This window comes from Leuciscus leuciscus, assembly GCF_965113295.1.
Source record: "Leuciscus leuciscus genome assembly, contig: SUPER_11_unloc_1, whole genome shotgun sequence".
Lineage (NCBI taxonomy): Eukaryota > Metazoa > Chordata > Actinopteri > Cypriniformes > Leuciscidae > Leuciscus > Leuciscus leuciscus.
In genome coordinates, this window is record NW_028118546.1 from 1,345,351 (window position 1) to 1,364,637 (window position 19,287).

At 36.3% G+C, this 19,287-nt stretch overlaps 1 protein-coding gene across 1 annotated transcript in view; it reads right to left on the minus strand.

The window, feature by feature from the left end:
- The window catches only part of LOC309510013 (uncharacterized protein), a gene marked incomplete at its 3' end in the record, with an annotated part of 1,894,646 nt that overhangs the window by 1,172,254 nt on the left and 703,105 nt on the right, over positions 1-19,287 (minus strand). The window lies entirely within an intron of this gene.

A 19,287-nucleotide genomic window follows, 5' to 3' on the forward strand; every position in this document is an offset into this window, starting at 1 on the left:
ATCTTTTGTAACAATATACACTACCGTTCAAAAGTTTGGTAACAATAATTTTTTTTTTTTAAAGAAATTAGTACTTTAATTCAACAAGGATGCGTTAAATTGATAAAAGGTGATGGTAACGATTTATATTGTTAGAAATGTTTTTATTTTGAATAAATGCTGTTTTAATGAATAAATGCTGTTAACGTTTTACTCAATGAATCCTGAAAAAAGTATTCCAAAAAAATATATTAAACAGCACAACTGTTTCCATCATTGATAATAACTGAGTATCAAATCATCATATTAGAATGATTTCTGAAGGATCATAAGACACCAAAGACTGGAGTACTTGCTGATGAAAATTCAGCTTTGCATCACAAAAATAAATTACATTTTAAAATATATTAAGAAAGAGAACCATTATTTTAAATTGTAATAATATTTCATAATATTACTGTTTTTTGTTTTGTTTTGTTTTTTAACTGCAGGCTTGATGAGCATAAGAGACTTCTTTCAAAAACATTAAAAATAGTAATGTTTCCAAACTTTTGACTGGTACTGTATATATATATATATATATATATATTTTATGGCAAAAGAGAGCAAGCAAGCCTTGTGTTGTTCCCTGCCCACGTTATATCACGGGTGGGGAGGACACACACTTCAGCTTTGTGTTGCTTGTTTGGGAGTGGAGCATGCCAACAGTCAGTTCTCGAGGGGGCTGACTGTGAGCATTGCGAGGAGCTGTCCGTGAGGACGCTCCGCTCCCGCCGGCCATTCTTCGAGGAGGACGGTTCGGTGCGCGCTCCCCCGAGGCGCGGGTCCCGCTGCTGCCGAGGCACGGCGTCGACGCGCATCTTGGGGATCGCAAATGGATCGAACAGCGGGGTTTGAGACGGGCCCCGCCCTATCTCTCCCTTTAAACGCTCTGCGGTTTCTCCTCCCCGGGATGAGGCACTCATGCTGCGATTTCCAGTTCCGAGGAATTGGTATCGTTAGTGTTTTTGTTAAGAGAACAAAACAATTAAAAATATAAAGAACAAAGCAGATGTTTATGAATTTTCAATAAATAAATAAACAAGTCAGCTCATAACTCTGTTGAATAAAGAGGAGCTTTTAAAAGGAGGTTTTATCTAGTGCTGTTGCTAAGTTAAATATTACTGGCCAGCCGGTTATTATGAGAGTGAAAATATAAGTAAAACTCTATATCTCAGCCTCCTCGTCGGGCAATGCCGTTTTTTCCCTATCTCCACACTGAGGTGTCGAGATCGTGGAATAAACCGGTTTCTATTTATGCGTTTAGTCCCCAAACTTCTACTATAGTAATGTTATGGGTTATGTTAAGCACTAAATGGTTTAGCTCCCCAGTACTTGAGCGAGCTCTTAACGCATTATAGTCCTTCACGTCTATTGCGATCTCAAAATACCGGCCAGTTAACCAAAATACAATAAAATATATCCAATAAAATATAGATTTTAAAGTTAAATAACCAAAATACTATGTTTGATAGTTATACTTATAATTTTGTTTCTATTACATGCAGTTCTAACTTGAGCTCTTAGCTCTCCGATTAGAATAATGGCTTCTTACTGACCCTTTAAAGGGATACTCCACCGAAAAATGAAAATTCTGTCATCATATACTCACCCTCATGTTGTTTCAAACCTGTATGAATTTCTTTCTTCTGCTGAACAGAAAGGAAGATATCTAGAAGAATGTCAGTAACCAGACAGTTTTAGATACCATTGACTTCCATAGTATATTTTTTTCCAACTATGGAAGTCAATGGTATCTAAAACTGTCTGGTTACTCACATTCTTCTAGATATCTTCCTTTCTGTTCAGCAAAAGAAAGAAATTCATACAGGTTTGAAACAACATGAGGGTGAGTATATGATGACAGAATTTTCATTTTTCGGTGGAGTATCCCTTTAAAGGGTCAGTAAGAAGCCAATATTCTAACTGGAGAGCTAACTGTACGTTCACACCGCCGCCGACTTGAGCTGCAAAGAAGCTCTGGCCGCCCTGTCAAGGACGCTTGTCAAAAGGTACGGGAAGCTTGTTGACGCTTTGGCCGCTCTGAAGTCTGTGTCACACCATGAAATGTTATAACGACAGCATTTTTATAACCGTTTTGGTCACATTTGGTCGGGAAAAAATAATAATTAGCTATTATTATTATCATTGACATATCATGACAGAATTTTCATTTTTCGGTGGAGTATCCCTTTAAGAAACACAGAACTCACTCTTGCACTCACACTTACAATCTCACACACACACACACACACACACAGATATGTGGTTTATGAGGACTCTCCATAGGCGTAATGGTTTTTCTAATGTACAAACTGTATAATCTATCCCCCTACACTAACCCTACCCCTAAACCTACCAATCACAGATTTAGTATGTTTTTTAAGCCGTTTGGTTTAGAAGGACACATATGTCCTCATAAACCATGTTTACGTTGTAATACCCATGTCATTATACACATTTGTGTCCTCATAAACCATATACAAGAACACACACGTCACACACACACACACACACACACACACACACAAACAATATGCTCTGACACACACACATACACACACACACACACACACACACACACACACACACACACACACAAACAAACAATATGCTCTGACACACACACACACACACACACAAACAATATGCTCTGACAGGAGGAGGACAGAGTAAAGGTACACAGGACCTACAATTCCCACACTTTTATTAGCCCCGGGTCTAGCCGGCCGGACAGCCTGTGTGGGTGTGGGTGTGTGGTCATTGAAAATGTGTTCAGATATATATTCTTCACAGAAAATGAGCCAAGGCCAATGAGTCTGAGTTTGAAAAAATAATTAATCGTATAATTTTTCTCTTGATAAAAAATGAAACCGGGTCCTACAGACCCGAACACCATACAAGGGTTAAAACGACACTAACGAGACGCTTAACAACACAGCGTACAAAACAAACATTTTATATAGATATCATATTCTAATTAAATGAATACTTACAATCACAGAAATAATGTCCTTGGCGATGGTCAATTTGCTGCCGCCGCAACTGCTGCTCGTGTCCGAAAGCTGAGTCATACGTGTAACAGCTGTTCTAAATAAGCTACATCTGATTGGTTAATAATAATCCTATTTCAGTATCTTGCCGCACTATTGGCTCGACTGATATAGTAGGCAACCGCGTTTGCCTGCATATTTACGGGTCGTGCAATATAATTTCGGGGGAACATGTGCAATAAATGGGAGTGGCAACACTTTTCATATCGTTGAGAATAAAACAACCGTCCCAACTTACAAATCCAGGTTCTCCCTCCATGGGGATCATCCATTTCAAAAAGTAAAGCAGATACGGAACCTCGGCCCACGCGAGATGCAATGCGATTGGTTGCTGGACCAGCCAATGGAATTAATATGTGCAATATAAATATTTAAAATTGCCTAGTCATTAGATTTGTGAATTCTTTTTCTGAAAAACAAAATTATATCATTAATCTTTTAATTATTTTGGCGAAGTTTTATTTCCATAAGACAAAAATAACTCAAAAGAAATCCTCCTATATTACCTTTTATAACACTGATCTCACATATACTTAGAAGATCTTTTAACCCTCTGATGGTCTATATTTATGTCTACACTCGTGTTTTTTGGGGTCTCCAGAGACCCCAGACAATAACATTTAATTTTGTAACAAGATAATAGTTTTTTTTTTTTACAAATGTAATTTTATTCTGTTTGTTAATGTTTTTACTCAACATTTGTACAGTTTTTGGAGAATTTATGATATCTTTTAAATTTCTATAAATAAATAAATAAATATTTATTTAAATAAGCTTTTTACAAAAAAACAGCATATGATGTAAAATTCACTTTATAAAAGACCCAGATTTCTAACTTTCATTCATGGGGATAACATGGATCATTTTAAATGGTTTAATGTAACATTTATGCCCATTTTTTGGAAAATGCAGTTTTAAAATTAAAAAAATATCACTTTAACCACTAGATGGCCATAGAGCTCCACTATATGCTATTTGCTATTTGACTACCTGAAAGATATCTTTTCACAAGTTGGATTCATATCTAAATATTATAAAATCACAATTATAACAAAAATAAAATATTTTTGTCAAAGTTTAGCATTTTTTTGTACATTTTTTCAAATACATATAACTGCCCTGATATTATAAACTTTGATTTCTGTATTTATTATTTATTTTTTATTTTATTATTATTATGTACATTTATACTTTAGTTGTTGTTGTTATTCTTTGGTTTATACATTTTGAATTGTATTTACAGTGCCTTGTATTCATTTAGTTTTTTGTTGCATTGTAGGCTACTTGAAATGTTTGTAATTTAACTAAATAAATAAAAAGCACAATATGTTATGTATACCATACGTAATAATATATATTTCTAAAATCAATACTTTCAATATTATATATTATATGACGTTACTGTCACAAAAATAGCTTTAATGGTTCTGGTTTTTTTTTTGTTTTTTTTAAGCAAGTCTGGAGGCTAATGAAATGAAACAGATGAGAATCATTTTCCCATCTAAATACAGTTGATTTTATTGTAATGTGATGAATCAGAAAAATAAACAAATATAACATTCGCTTAGGCTGTTTTTTAAATGGACCAAAACAAAGTGAAACCAACGTAACAATTTGAAGTGACCAGACCACTGACATTGATAATAAATATTATTAAAAAAATATATAAGATGGCACCACAAGACGACGTTCACTTGCAGAGCAAATTTAGCACGTTTATAGTTAACTCAACTGGGTAGCAATTGTGAACAATTTTAATAGAGAATTCAAAAATAATTTGGATTTCTTCACCACTACTACTAACCGGTTGGATGGTGTATTAGTGATATTGAAAGCTGATTGGCCTTGATATATATGCGGAAAAGGGCCAATTTAATTATTAATTTATATGATGTCCGATTTATTCTCTCTTGTGCCTTTTTGCGCGCATTTTCCACGGGTTTTAATAATAAAACTGGTCTGAAAGAATGAAAATCATATTAAAGAAAACGTCAACATTAAGGTTGCAATTATTTAATAAATCAGAGTCGATGTGCGCGTGCATGCGTGGTTCGAATTTTAGTTGCTATGTAGGTTATGAATTCTGACTGCATATATATTTACACTCGAACCGGTCGCTGTCTGGGCGTGCATGCATGTTATGATTCGAATGTTAGTTGCTATGGCGACGCGTTTTATGAATTCTGCGATCTGCATGTATCTCTCTGCTCAACGATCGACCGCTGTCTGTTGGTTGAGAGACGAGGCGAATTAACAGACTGACTTTTGCGGAGAATTTTCTGGCCGAAACTTGCAAATTTGAAGCTTTTCTGGATTGCTGAGAGGAGACCTATATTCTTGAAGGACATCGGAGGATATATACTTTTTGAAAGCGTCATATAATTTCTTATAATACTTTTATTTGATAGTTCTTTTCTTATTTTAGAAGTAACGTTAACGTTAGTTTGTTTGATATTTTTGTCAGGGGAGTAACGTTAACGCTATTTCTGAGGAGATTTGTATTGTATTGTATTGTCTTGTCTTGTGTTTTGTACGTTACTGATTTTCTTGCAGGTTGGCGAATGGCGATGGCTCGTAGCACTAATCGCATGATGGGTGGAAGAGGAAGTGAGTGCTTTAATTTTGTATTATTTTTTTATGGTGTGTTGTACAATGACTGACTGATCCCATTTGATCCCATTTATTTGATTCATTGCATGTGAAATAAACTTGAATTGAATTTGAGCAACTTAACTGAAGTAAAAATCTGTAATTGACCACAGACATTGATTATTGATTATGATTAAACTAACGTTATGTGATATGTGAAATATTCCATCCTTAGAGCACTCCAGATCCAGGAGAGCTGCTTTCTGGCAGACGGCTGGTCGGGAGGTTTGGAGGCCCGATTCTGATGACCGTGATCAGGATCCGCTGCCCAGAGATGGACAAAGTAAGTTACAGATACTTCTGGTCAAATATTACTCAGTTACAAGTAAAAGTTGAAAAGACTGATTTTTACTTGAGTAAAAGTACAGAAGTACTTGTTTTTAAAAGTACTTAAGTATCAAAAGTAAAAAGTAAATGTCAATGCATTGTTTTATTATTGTTTGTAATACTTACAGTACCTTATGCCTCTGAATCTATGCCTGCCTACCTACCCACCCTCATATCAATATATCATTTATTTCTAGAACACAGTTCCTGTAGTGGGATTGAATGTGAGATTGAATAAGTGCTCTCAATAACGTCCACAATAGTTTCGGGCTGTTCCCTCAAATAGTGCCCTATTTAAAGATTTTTGGCTTTTAGGATGAATATGTCAGCCACTGTTATAAGCTAGTGTGCTCCAAAACAATGACAAAATGAGCATTTAAAAGACCAAACCCAACATTGAAAATGAAAGTCAGATTGATGTCAGAATCCAACTACTTTCTACTCAAGGACCTTGACAGAAATGTAACGTTAGTGGAGTAAAAAGTATGATACTTGTCTTTCAAGTGTAGTGAAGTTAAAGTAAAATGTTTCCAGAAAAAATAGTACTCAAGTAAAGTACAGATACTCAAAAAGTGTACTTAAGTACAGTACTCAAATAAATGTACTTTGTTACTGTCCACCTCTGCCGCTGCCAGACCCGACCCAGACACAGAGCCAGGATCGTCCTGGATATTTACCATCTCTGTCTTCTGAGTTTTCTGTTTCTGTGTCCACAGGTCAGGCTCACGGGACGAGGGCGAAGCAGAACCCAGATGTTGGACGTCCGTCCACTTCATCTAACCACTCTCGCAGAGGTCAGAATAGGCTTTTAATAAAGATGTAATGGCTTAGTTTCTATTTCTATTTTCAATGGCTGATTTGTCAACTAAACCAACTAAAGTAACGATAACACTTTATTTTGATGGTCCCTTTTGAACATTCTGTCGACTATACGTAACTTTGCAACTACATGTCGACTAACTCTCATTAGAGCATCAGTAGACTCTCTCCTTAATATGAACTATGATGATATTTTAATCATTGTTTTAACTATGTACGAGGCACTGCGAGTGCGAGCTGACATCGCGTTTGTCTCTCAGGCTTGCTTTCACTGCGTGATGTGTCAGTGCAGTTATAGATGTCCCCAAATTAGTTTTTGTCTTATATTTATATCATATTATGTTGTTATATTAGAATATCACATGATCAAGAGTGCCGTTTTCTTTTGCACAATTGCAAATGTGCTATTTATTTTATACAACAGTTAAATTAACAATAAAGTTAACATTGTGAGTTACTTTTTGGACACAATATTGTCAATTTTCACTTTATATCGCCGACGAGAATTTCATAATGAAGCCGTAGTCCAACAGACAGATTTGTTTTTTACTGAAATCCGCGTTTTGAACGAATCATTTTAACGATTCAATGAACAATCACTTGTTTTCTGAATGAATCAGCCGTTTGAACCATAGACTTCATATAGATAGACGCCCTATCGACCGCTACTGCCTACTGGCGCGGGTGAGCCGTGGGGCCGCCATCTTAGACCGGTCACCCGCTCCACTCAGTGTAATCTGTATGGCAGGTGCTATGAGCTGTCAGCGCATTTAATTAATCATACCTCACTGAATACCGAACTGATTTTCAGGCGGGTTTGTTTGCTGCAAAGGTCATTCATGTAGCTATTATACAGGACACATGGTTCGGCGTATTTTAATATTCATAGTAGGCTTAACAGTAATATAATATTCTGATATAAGATATAAAGTGACCAGACGTCCAAAATCAAAATATGTGATGTAGGATATAAGCTATTTTATAAATCACACACTATAAATATGATAAAGAAGCAGAAACAGATAGTTGCAGTAAAGTAAGATATTTTAATAAGCTGAAGAAACATGTGTTTTACATTTACATTGCTTCCTGATATCACGTGCGCAAACACAAATAACCTATATTTATATATATATAAAACAGTTATGTCCGGTCGAACAATGTATGAATTAACTTAAGATTGGATTGCGGTAAAAGTAAGTTTCGTGCCTCTTACAAGTGCTTTCGAACTTCTTTCTGATCTGAATGGTATGTGGAAAACACTTGAGTTGAGGGAGGGAGAAAACACGCAACTGAATGCCTTTTCAAGCGTCTCAATACTTGAAAAACCACAGGAAACTACTTTTAAACACGAAATTACTTGATTTACAGAGGGTCTATTGGCACGTTTATAAACGTTAACGTTACCTGAGGTAATTTTCCTGGACCTTTTTACAGAAGGTAAAAGTCGCCGTAATCTTTACTGACATTGTCCGAAATGATTACTGAGATGGCACATTCGGACGGGACTAAAATAACCGAGAAGCTCTTGTAATTATTACTTTACCCCACCTCTCCATGTCAGGTGAACACCGGCTGGTGCAGTAAACATTGCCTAGCTAACGTTAGCTGGCTACGATATCAGTACAGTAATATCAAAGATCCTTGCTCCTTCTCAATTATCTGGTAATATTCTATTCACAAAATACAACCAATAGTACGGTAATGTTAAAAGTAATCCCCCGGGCCCTATTTGCGATGGTCCGCCGATTAGAACAGGAAAATACTCCACAGTGCTCTAGCATCTTCACTGCTGCCACGCAACGAAACTAGGAACACGACCGGTTTAAGATGGCGGCCACATTTCTCAGTGCCCAGCGGCCAATAGGGCATCTAGTCTCTATATAATATCTATGGTTTGAACAAATCGGTTGAATAAATGACTCCAACAACTCGCTTATTAAGACAGTGACTTGCCGCCACCTACTGGTGGTTTTAGTTTCATATTTAAAGTATTCTTTAATTAAAACATTAAAAAACTGTACAGTAAATCATTCAATAATTTTAAAATATCATCTAATTATTATCGACAAAACGTTGAAAATATCGAGACATATTTTTGTCAATATTGCGCACCCCTAATGTACGGTATTCATTTTGATTTCTTCAGGTCTTAAAAAGGTCTTAAAAAGCCTTAAAGCCCATGTTGCAGGTTTTTTTTATTTTTTTTTATTAATATAACCTTGTATGAAAATACCATATGAAAAGTAAATGCAGGATTAAAAATTGTTTTGCAAGACATAAGGGCACAAATTTAATAGAAAACGTGACAGTTTCCTTGACCGTGTTGAAAAAACGCTTTTTTTCACCATCGCGTCATATGACGCCACATGAGGTAGTCGTTTGGCTCTGCGTTCGCGCTCAGTGCAGAGATAGGTTGGTATTCAGTTGGAGCGGTCATGATTCAGTGTGTTTTCGGTGCTTATTGTATTTCAATTAATCATCGTCGTGGTAAATGATTGTGAATTATGGCCTGTCAGGACATCGAGTCCACAGGTTTCCGAATAAAAGGACGGTGCGATCTTCCGTGCCTGTGTGCGTTTTGTGCCGGGTAAGAGACGGGACTTCACTTCTGCTTCTGCTTTGAAAAACGCGGTAGTGTGTAGCGTTCACTATAGACCGGATGATTATAATCCCGGCGATATGTGGACACTGTCCCGGCTCCTTCATCGGGTCGCCTGCGGTGACGGTCCGCCATCAGCATGTGGTTCGGCCGCCGGCGGGAAACATGACGCTCACGGATCCGTCAGACATTGTACATCTGTTTTACAAAATGTGCCTTGTCTTAATTTAATTAATTAACATATCCTACATAAACTTGTAATGTACTGCATTTATGTGTTTGTTATTAGTCTGCAGAAGACACTATTATTATTATTATTATAAATATAATATATTATGTTCTATAATTCATTTTCAATCTGTAAAAACCGACTTTAATGTTTGTGTTGGCTGTTTCTACATATAAAGTTTTTGTACAGTAAGACAGTTGTGATTGTGATAATTTTTTTTATTCATCGTCACCAAATGGGTCAATTCAAAGCCTTTATAAAGTCCCCCTTCCTCTGGAAACTGTCTCCTAATGGCTGACACACATAACACATGCAGGTAAGGGTAAGTACTAGCTTTGCTATTGCCTGATACATGATGATAATAATCTGTACAGTATTATGATCTGAGCATAGTGTTGTACATATCGTCGGCTAACGTGAATACATCTATAAGCTAACACTGTTCTCTCGCCCTGTTCTCCTCACACCACAACTCACAGTTGTTCTGTCTAACCCTGGCCTGTCCTTCTCACTTGGCTTCATTTCAGGCTCATAATTATATGATATCATCATATATATGAATTATATATATATATATATATATATATATATATATATATATATATATCATACGACATACGAGTAAACATTTAGACTACAATTCCCCCAGCTTTCCGAGCTGTCATGGCGATCCATTGCTTTCCTATTGTTTACTTTGACCGCTCTACCTCATGTTACGTCACTTCCGGTTCGGCGGTTTTCAAATGCGGAAGTAAAAATTTCTCACAAAAACGACTCCAGAAGCCTAAATAGCGTTTTATAAGTATATGTTTATATTTAAATATAGTTCCTACATTATTTTTCTATACATTGGCTTACTGGGTACTCTAACCTGCAACATGGGCTTTAAATTTGACTTTAAAAATTGTGCAGGTACCCTGTAATACTCTAATGAGAGTTAGTAGACATGTAGGTGCAATTTTACTTGTAGACAACTGAATGTCTGTTGGGAGGAGCATTTTACTATTAAGATTTGAATAGTAAAATGTAAGTTATATCATTATGTCATTGCTTAATTTGACGTCAGAGATGGGTCTAATAGTTGTTTTCATTAGTTTTTTCTTCATTTCAGAAAAAGCTCCAGAACGTCTTTGCCTCAGGATCTGGAAGGCTACGAAGGGACTTTTCAGCTGCTGTTCCGGTAGTGCTGTGACTGTTGTGGAGCCTTTTATTCCGGAACCATCGTCACCTTCTCCAGATCACTCCGGCGTCAAGCCAAATAATGGTAAATCATTATTTCTCCAACATTAACATCTAACCCTAACGGTCAACTAATACTCTACTAATACTCTAATGAGAGTTAGTAGACATGTGCAGTGTTACTTATAGACCAATTATAGGTTTGTAAACATCCGGGATGCGTGCGCATCGTGGTTGCAGAAAGACCCGTTTAACAGCTGATCCTTACACGGATACGGATAAGAATAATACTAATAGCTCGATTTAAAACATTTTATATTTAATTTTCGTAATGTTCTCCGCATATTTGTTTGACCACTTTTGGTCCCGACATGCGCAGTAGAACCTGCGTGACGCCGTGTGACGTAGGGTGATAATTCCCCTATAGACTTATAGAATGTCTTAAAGGGACCAAAATAAAGTGAAACCAATTTTTTCCAACATTCATCTGACATTTTCGGAACATTCCGAGAACATTCAAAAGTAACGTTCCAATAATGAAAAATTATAAAATAGAATGTTCCTTTAACCAAGATAAAACATTTTTGAAACGTTGAAAAAACTGGATGTTTTGAACGTTCAGGGAACATTTAGAAATAATGTTTTCTTAATTGAGTGGGAATGTTAGCAAAATGTTCTCAATAAGGCATGAGCTCGATGGCTGTCTGACACACACCAGAAACACACGCACAGAAAGCCGCTTCACAGACAGCATACGATCCAGAAAAGAATTCAATTTCACCACTTATTTCTCTTGAATTGTCAAAAACATGCAAAATTGTCAAAATGGCTGTCGTGCCGAGTATTACAGAGTCAGTTATGTCATAAATAAGACATTGCTATGCATTTACAGGGTTTCCGCGGGGTTGTAAAAGGTAGTAAAAGGTAGTAAATTAAATTATGCCAAATTAAGGCCAGTAAAAAGTAGTAAACGTCATCTGACGAGGTAGTAAATTTTCCGGTTAGATTTTCCGTTTGGCGAGTAAATCTCAAAAGGCTATCCGCCACACTGGCGGGTGAATGTTCATCATACCAAAATAGTAATAAAAAAATATTACAATTGCCGTTTGTAATGTTATGATGCCTGGAAATTAGTTAAAATCTCCTGCGAATCTAGAGCGAGCGAGCGAGCAAAAGCGCGCATGCAAACCGTGTAGCGAGCGCACGGCAGAGAGGGAGAGACCTTGCGTGTGTGTGTGTGTGTGTGTGTGTGTCTCTCTCTCTCTCTCTCTCTCTCTCTCTCTCTCTCTCTCTCTCTCTCTCTCTCTCTCTCTCTCTCTCATGCAGTGGTGACGCGTTCATATAAACGGCACCTAAACGCTGTAAAAAAATATATTATGACATTTTAATTGTTTATTAATAAACAAGTGTTTCTGTGTCAGCTGCAAAGATGAAGTTGACACTGACCCGCGATCTTCGCAGTAGTGAACGCGCCGGAGAAAAATGCATTTCTTACGGATTAGCCTATAGCCTACTTTTATTTAGTTTTGAATGGTTCTGTTTAAAAGTAGAAATTTCAAGCTTTCTGTAGATAATAGATATAGGATATTTCTAATTTGTTTAGGTCTGTGAGGCGAGTAGCCTAGGCTACCTATACGCTGAGTTTCGGTTCATGTCTGAACGTGTTGTGATTATACAAAATAATGAAACATGTATTTATAGCGTTTTGAAAAAAATCTGGATGTATTTATAGCGTTTTGAAAAAAATCTGGATGTATTTATAGCGTTTTGAAAAAAATCTGGATGGATTAATAGCGTTTTGGAAAAAAATATGGATGTATTTATAGCGTTTTGAAAAAAATCTGGATGGATTAATAGCGTTTTGAAAAAAATCTGGATGGATTTATAGCGTTTTGAAAAAAATCTGGATGTATTTATAGCGTTTTGAAAAAAATCTGGATGGATTAATAGCGTTTTGAAAAAAATCTGGATGGATTTATAGCGTTTTGAAAAAAATCTGGATGTATTTATAGCGTTTTGAAAAAAATCTGGATGGATTAATAGCGTTTTGGAAAAAAATATGGATGTATTTATAGCGTTTTGAAAAAAATCTGGATGGATTAATAGCGTTTTGAAAAAATAAATCTGGATGGATTAATAGCGTTTTGGAAAAAAATCTGGATGGATTTATAGCGTTTTGGAAAAAAATCTGGATGTATTTATAGCGTTTTGAAAAAAATCTGGATGGATTAATAGCGTTTTGGAAAAAAATCTGGATGTATTTATAGCGTTTTGAAAAAAATCTGGATGGATTAATAGCGTTTTGAAAAAAATCTGGATGGATTTATAGCGTTTTGAAAAAATAAATCTGGATGGATTAATAGCGTTTTGGAAAAAAATCTGGATGGATTTATAGCGTTTTGGAAAAAAATATGGATGGATTTATAGCGTTTTGGAAAAAAATCTGGATGGTTTCATAGCGTTTTGAAAAAAATCTGGATGGATTAATAGCGTTTTGAAAAAAATCTGGATGGATTTATAGCGTTTTGAAAAAAATCTGGATGGATTTATAGCGTTTTGAAAAAAATCTGGATGTATTTATAGCGTTTTGAAAAAAATCTGGATGGATTAATAGCGTTTTGGAAAAAAATATGGATGTATTTATAGCGTTTTGAAAAAAATCTGGATGGATTAATAGCGTTTTGAAAAAATAAATCTGGATGGATTAATAGCGTTTTGGAAAAAAATCTGGATGGATTTATAGCGTTTTGGAAAAAAATCTGGATGTATTTATAGCGTTTTGAAAAAAATCTGGATGGATTAATAGCGTTTTGGAAAAAAATATGGATGTATTTATAGCGTTTTGAAAAAAATCTGGATGGATTAATAGCGTTTTGAAAAAAATCTGGATGGATTTATAGCGTTTTGAAAAAATAAATCTGGATGGATTAATAGCGTTTTGGAAAAAAATCTGGATGGATTTATAGCGTTTTGGAAAAAAATATGGATGGATTTATAGCGTTTTGGAAAAAAATCTGGATGGTTTCATAGCGTTTTGAAAAAAATCTGGATGGATTAATAGCATTTTGAAAAAAAATATGGATTGATTTATAGCGTTTTGGAAAAAAATATGGATGGATTTATAGCGTTTTGGGAAAAAATATGGATGGATTTATAGCGTTTTGGAAAAAAATATGGATGGATTTATAGCGTTTTATAGCCAGGTTGTAAAAATACAGTATTGTGTATTGTGTCAATATGTCACCTCTAGTGTGTGGCCCGGCCCTTTGTTTATTTTTCTGTATTTGGCCCTCACTAAAAAAAGTTGTGAGTTGGACAGTGCTCGGCTTGTGTCTAGTGTTGAAGTTATTTGTTTATTAATGAAATACTGTTATTATAGTGTACAATTGCACTTTATTATTACACATTGTGTAGCTGTTCATTCTAAAGGTCCAGTCTGTCTTCTAATTTTTATGTAATTGTTACTCTTTGACATATTGAGTAAATCCTATGGACCAAGGCCTGTTGTGATATCTTGATTAATCCAAGTCCTATGGTAGAGTTCCCTCTTACTTGAATGTAGCTCACTCACTTGCCCTAACACACATGCACACTCACATACACCTACAGAACCTCTCCTGACTTTCTCTTTCTCGCTCTCTCTGGTTCTCTATCTCTCCCTCCCAGTGTTGAAATTAAGTTATAATTGCCTCATTAAATTGTGATTAAATATGTTATTAATTCATTTTGGAAAGATATTTCATGTCTTTACTTGTCACTTTACTTAACACTTAACACTGCTACAATTGAAGTTTGAAGCCGTGTTGGTAGTAAAAATATTGTGATGGTAGTAAAATAGGTAGTAAAAAGGTAGTAAATTCAATTTAAGAATCTCTGTATAAACCCTGATTTAATAAATGTGTTTAATAAAATATATCTATATTTAGATATGGCCCATATGATCTTTACCATTACAAGAACTGAGCCACATGTGCCAGAGTTGGCCAAATGAAGCCTGGAAATGTATGTTTTCTTTTTAATTAAAGATCAGATAAAATAAGAAAAATAACTTTAGCGTTGAATCGGAATCACCTCGTAATCGTGATAATAGTGAAATAAAATTACTATTAATATTGTGAAATAATATGTTGGGACATTTATGCAGGCATTAAGCAGAAGTCAGGTGGATAGCGTGAACAATTCCCATTACTTTAGATTTGTAACTTTACAGATAAGATTTGAATAGTAAAATGTAAGTTATATCATTATGTCATTGCTTAATTTTGACGTCAGAGATGGGTTTAATAGTTGTTTTCATTAGTTTTTTCTTCATTTCAGAAAAAGCTCCAGAACGTATGAAGAAACCTGGTCGTTTCCAGAAGCGCTGGAAGGGTTTTTTCAGCAGCTCAAGAAATGTTGTGGAGCCTTTTATTCCTCCAGCAGATCCTGTTCCTGAACCATCATCGTCACCTGGTTCAGATCACTCCGGCGTCAAGCCAAATAATGGTAAATCATTATTTCTCCATCATTATTTTAAACAGTATTATCTTGTTTTCCACTCAAAATAAGGCTTGTTTTTACAGAATATTAAAATTATTTCCCCCATTATAAAATTATTTTCTCGACCAGCGCTGACATTTTTTAAATAAAACAATGGATCTAGCAACAGACACTCTACTGACTATAAGTAACTTTTCAACTACATGTCAACTTATTCTAACCCTACTAGGGCTGGGATAAACGATTATTTTTTAAACGATTAATCTAGCGATTATTTTTCGATGCATCGATTAATCTAACGATTCATTTTTCCAGTCCGATTCGATTCGATTATCGATTATCTCCCCAATCCCCATTAATTGACTAATAGCAATTTATACATGTTAATTTACATATCTGAATGAAAAAAACATGAATTCCTTAACATTGCAATATATGTTTATTGCTCTTAAAATTCCAAAATAAAAGACTATACAAGTGCACAGTAATGCATTCTTAGTCAGAGGTAGCATTCAATAAAACCTTAAAGCCTTGAAAACACATAGCTTACTGAAACAAGCTTACTGAACACATAGGGCCTAGCTTACTGAAAAAAAAGTTCTTCTTTCAGATGAAAATAACAACAACTTGATGTCTAGTATTCAATAAAAAAATAAAAAGGTCACCCAAAATACTTGTTTAGAGCAATTGAAAGAATACAGTAACCAATGTAAACTTGAGGGCTTTAAGCTAATACAGAGAGTGCTTTTCCAACAAAAAATAAATATAAATGAACAGTGGGAGCCAGCAGCCTGTCATGGCGTCCTTCCTGAACCAACAGAATTGAACATTTATGTTGAAAACGCATAGTCCTAGCTTACTGAAAAAAGTGCATATTTTAATTCTTCATTCACATAAAAATAACAACAACGTATAGTAATACACTCTGCCACTCACCTTTTTCTTAAAAAATAAATAAAAATACTAATAAAAAAAAGTACTTAACTAGAATTTAATAAATGGAACATTATTGTAAAGTGTTACCGATTTGTTATACACCGATTCAGACGCCTCGTGAGTTCAGTGTTGGACAGATCAGTTGTTTTAACCATTCATTGAAGTGAATCGGTTCAAATGAGTCATTAGTTCGCGAATCGGACGTGTCATTAGTGGACGTGTAGCCTACGGCAAGCGTTGTGTGATTATCCCGGCAGTTTATTTTTTACCACAATTCACACTCCGCGGTAATTCAAGAGAAAAAAATCTCCGAATGCTCCACGTGAAACTTTGGTCTTCCGCCCTTTTTCTATCGTGTCTAATGATTTTGATTAATATGCACGAGGGAGAGAGAGAGAGCAAGACAGCGCTCGTGTTGTTTGAAGACGGTGAGTGCGCGCGCGCGCGGCCGGCGCTCTCTCTCGTACTTATATGAGCCCTGTCAAGCGCAGTCAGTCATTCTATTCTACATCACTCACCGATCAAATAAGGCTTTGGCGGCCGCCCCCCAAAAAATTCAATGCAGGAAAACCCCTGGATGGATAGAATGATGGCCATCGCGTATCAGCGCACTTAAGGTACACACTGTGAAGTAATTTGCACAGGTTTTTTGAGAAATGAAAACAGGTCGACGAATCGACACGCATATTTTGCGTCTACGTATTTTTTGCATCGACGTCATCGATGACTTCGACGCGTTGTCCCAGCCCTAAACCCTACCAGTCTACTAATACTCTACTAATACTCTGAGAGTTAGTCGACATGTAGGTGCAATGTTACTTATAGACAACTGAATGTCTGTTGGAGGAGCATCACAATAAAGAGTTTGCAGATATTAAGCAGAGACTTTGTTACACTATTAAGATTTGAATAGTAAAATGTAAGTTATATCATTATGTCATTGCTTAATTTGACGTCAGAGATGGGTCTAATAGTTGTTTTCATTTGTTTTTTCTTCATTTCAGAAAAAGCTCCAGAATGTATCTTGGAGGATACGAAGGGTGTTTTCAGCAGCTCTTCCAGTGATGCTGTGACTGTTGTGGAGCCTTTTTTTCCTGAACCATCATCGTCACCTGGTTCAGATCACTCCGGCGTCAAGCCAAATAATGGTAAATCATTATTTCTCCATCATTATTTTAAACAGTATTATCTTGTTTTCCACTCAAAATAAGGCTTGTTTTTACAGAATATTAAAATGATTTCCCCCATTATAAAATTATTTTCTCGACCAGCGCTGACATTTTTTAAATAAAGTCTACTAATACTCTACTAATACTCTATTGAGAGTTAGTCGACATGTAGGTGCAGTGTTTCTGATAGACTTATAGAATGTCTTAAAGGGACCAAAATAAAGTGAAACCAAAGTAACAATTTGATGTGACCACTGACATTGATAATTAATATAATAAATAATAGTAAAAACAGTTTTTGATATCTGAAATGTTCCATCATCAGGCCGCTCCGGATCCCGGAGAACTGTTTCCACAGATTCCTCTCCGGGCATCACGCCATCCTCATCTTGGTCCCTCCCTGAGGCCCATGTCGAGAGAGGAAGTAGAGAGTCGTTGAATCTGTGCAGCCGAGGCTCAGACAGCGTCGAGGGGAGCTGGAGTAGCGGTGGATGGGAGAGCCCAAGCGAAAAGGGTTTGTCCAGGTCCAACAGCCTCGAAGGGTTTCTGTGTCCTCCGCTGCCGGGTCAAGTTCCTGTCGAGCCAACAGAGACATCAACTGGCCGAACTGCTCAGGGTGCCGTGGAGGCTTCTCCTGTGAACGAGAGCTCAACAGGTGAGACTGAAATAAGGCTTGGCAGTGCAAAGTCTACAGATAGAGATTTAGCTATTTCATGCATAACTGAGTCAAGTTTTTAACACGTCCGATCACATTTACTGTTGCTCGACCAGCACTGATATTTTTCAAATAAAACAATGAATCTAGCAAGCTAATAATTGTCTCATATTTTTCTGTTTGTTTTTCAGTGTCCTTTGAGTCTCTCTATAACGTGGAACAGTTAATTGGATCCGGAGGATTTGGCAGAGTGTTCCTGGGAACACGCAAATTTGATGGCAAAAAGGTAAATCTTACTGAATTGCACAAACATTTTGCTCTTGCATGCATCAAAACACATTTAAAACAATTTACAGATGGTTTAATACTTAATACAAAGCCAGGTGCTTGAAAACTGTTACTGTTATTGAAACTGGTTTTTTTTGTGTTTTTTTTGTGCAGGTTGCCATCAAGCGGATGCTCAAGAATGACAATTATCGTTATCTTTATATTGTAAGTTGGCCAAAACCTGAATGTGTATTGAGTTGTTTAAGTGCAGATTACTGTAGTTAATACACCCGTAGGAAGCATTAGGTATAAATGTGATCAACAAATAAGCCTAGAGGCACCAAATAACTTTGAGCTGAAAAGGCTCTTTTGAACGCATCTAAAAAGATCAAAGAATAGTACATTTCAAAATGATGTTTTCTTCAGATTTTTACCCAGCTAACCTTCTGTCTGCTTCTTCTCTCTAGCCTGGGAATCCCAAACCTCTCGTCACAGAAGTGGCGCTGCTGATGATGATGAGGCAAGAACCCATAAGCCCCTTCGTCATACAACTGTACGAGTGGTTTGAACATCCTAAAGAATTCACTCTGGTTATGGAGTATCCGGGGCACTGCGAGAGCTTGTTTGACATAATCTATCGTCAACCTTGGAGTGACTGGTTCTCACGGGTCGTCATGAGACAGGCTGTGCGGGCAGTGCTACACTGCATCCATCATGGTGTTTTCCATAGTGACATTCATCCACAGAATGTCCTGTTTGAGAAAGACACGCTAGATCTCAAGCTGATAGACTTTGGCTGCGGTCAGCTATTTAGTAGTGAAGGCTACGAGAGAAACAGATACAGGGGTGAGCATTTTGGGAGTGTGGAAACCTGAAGGTAGTGACTTACAAATTTTTTGATGATG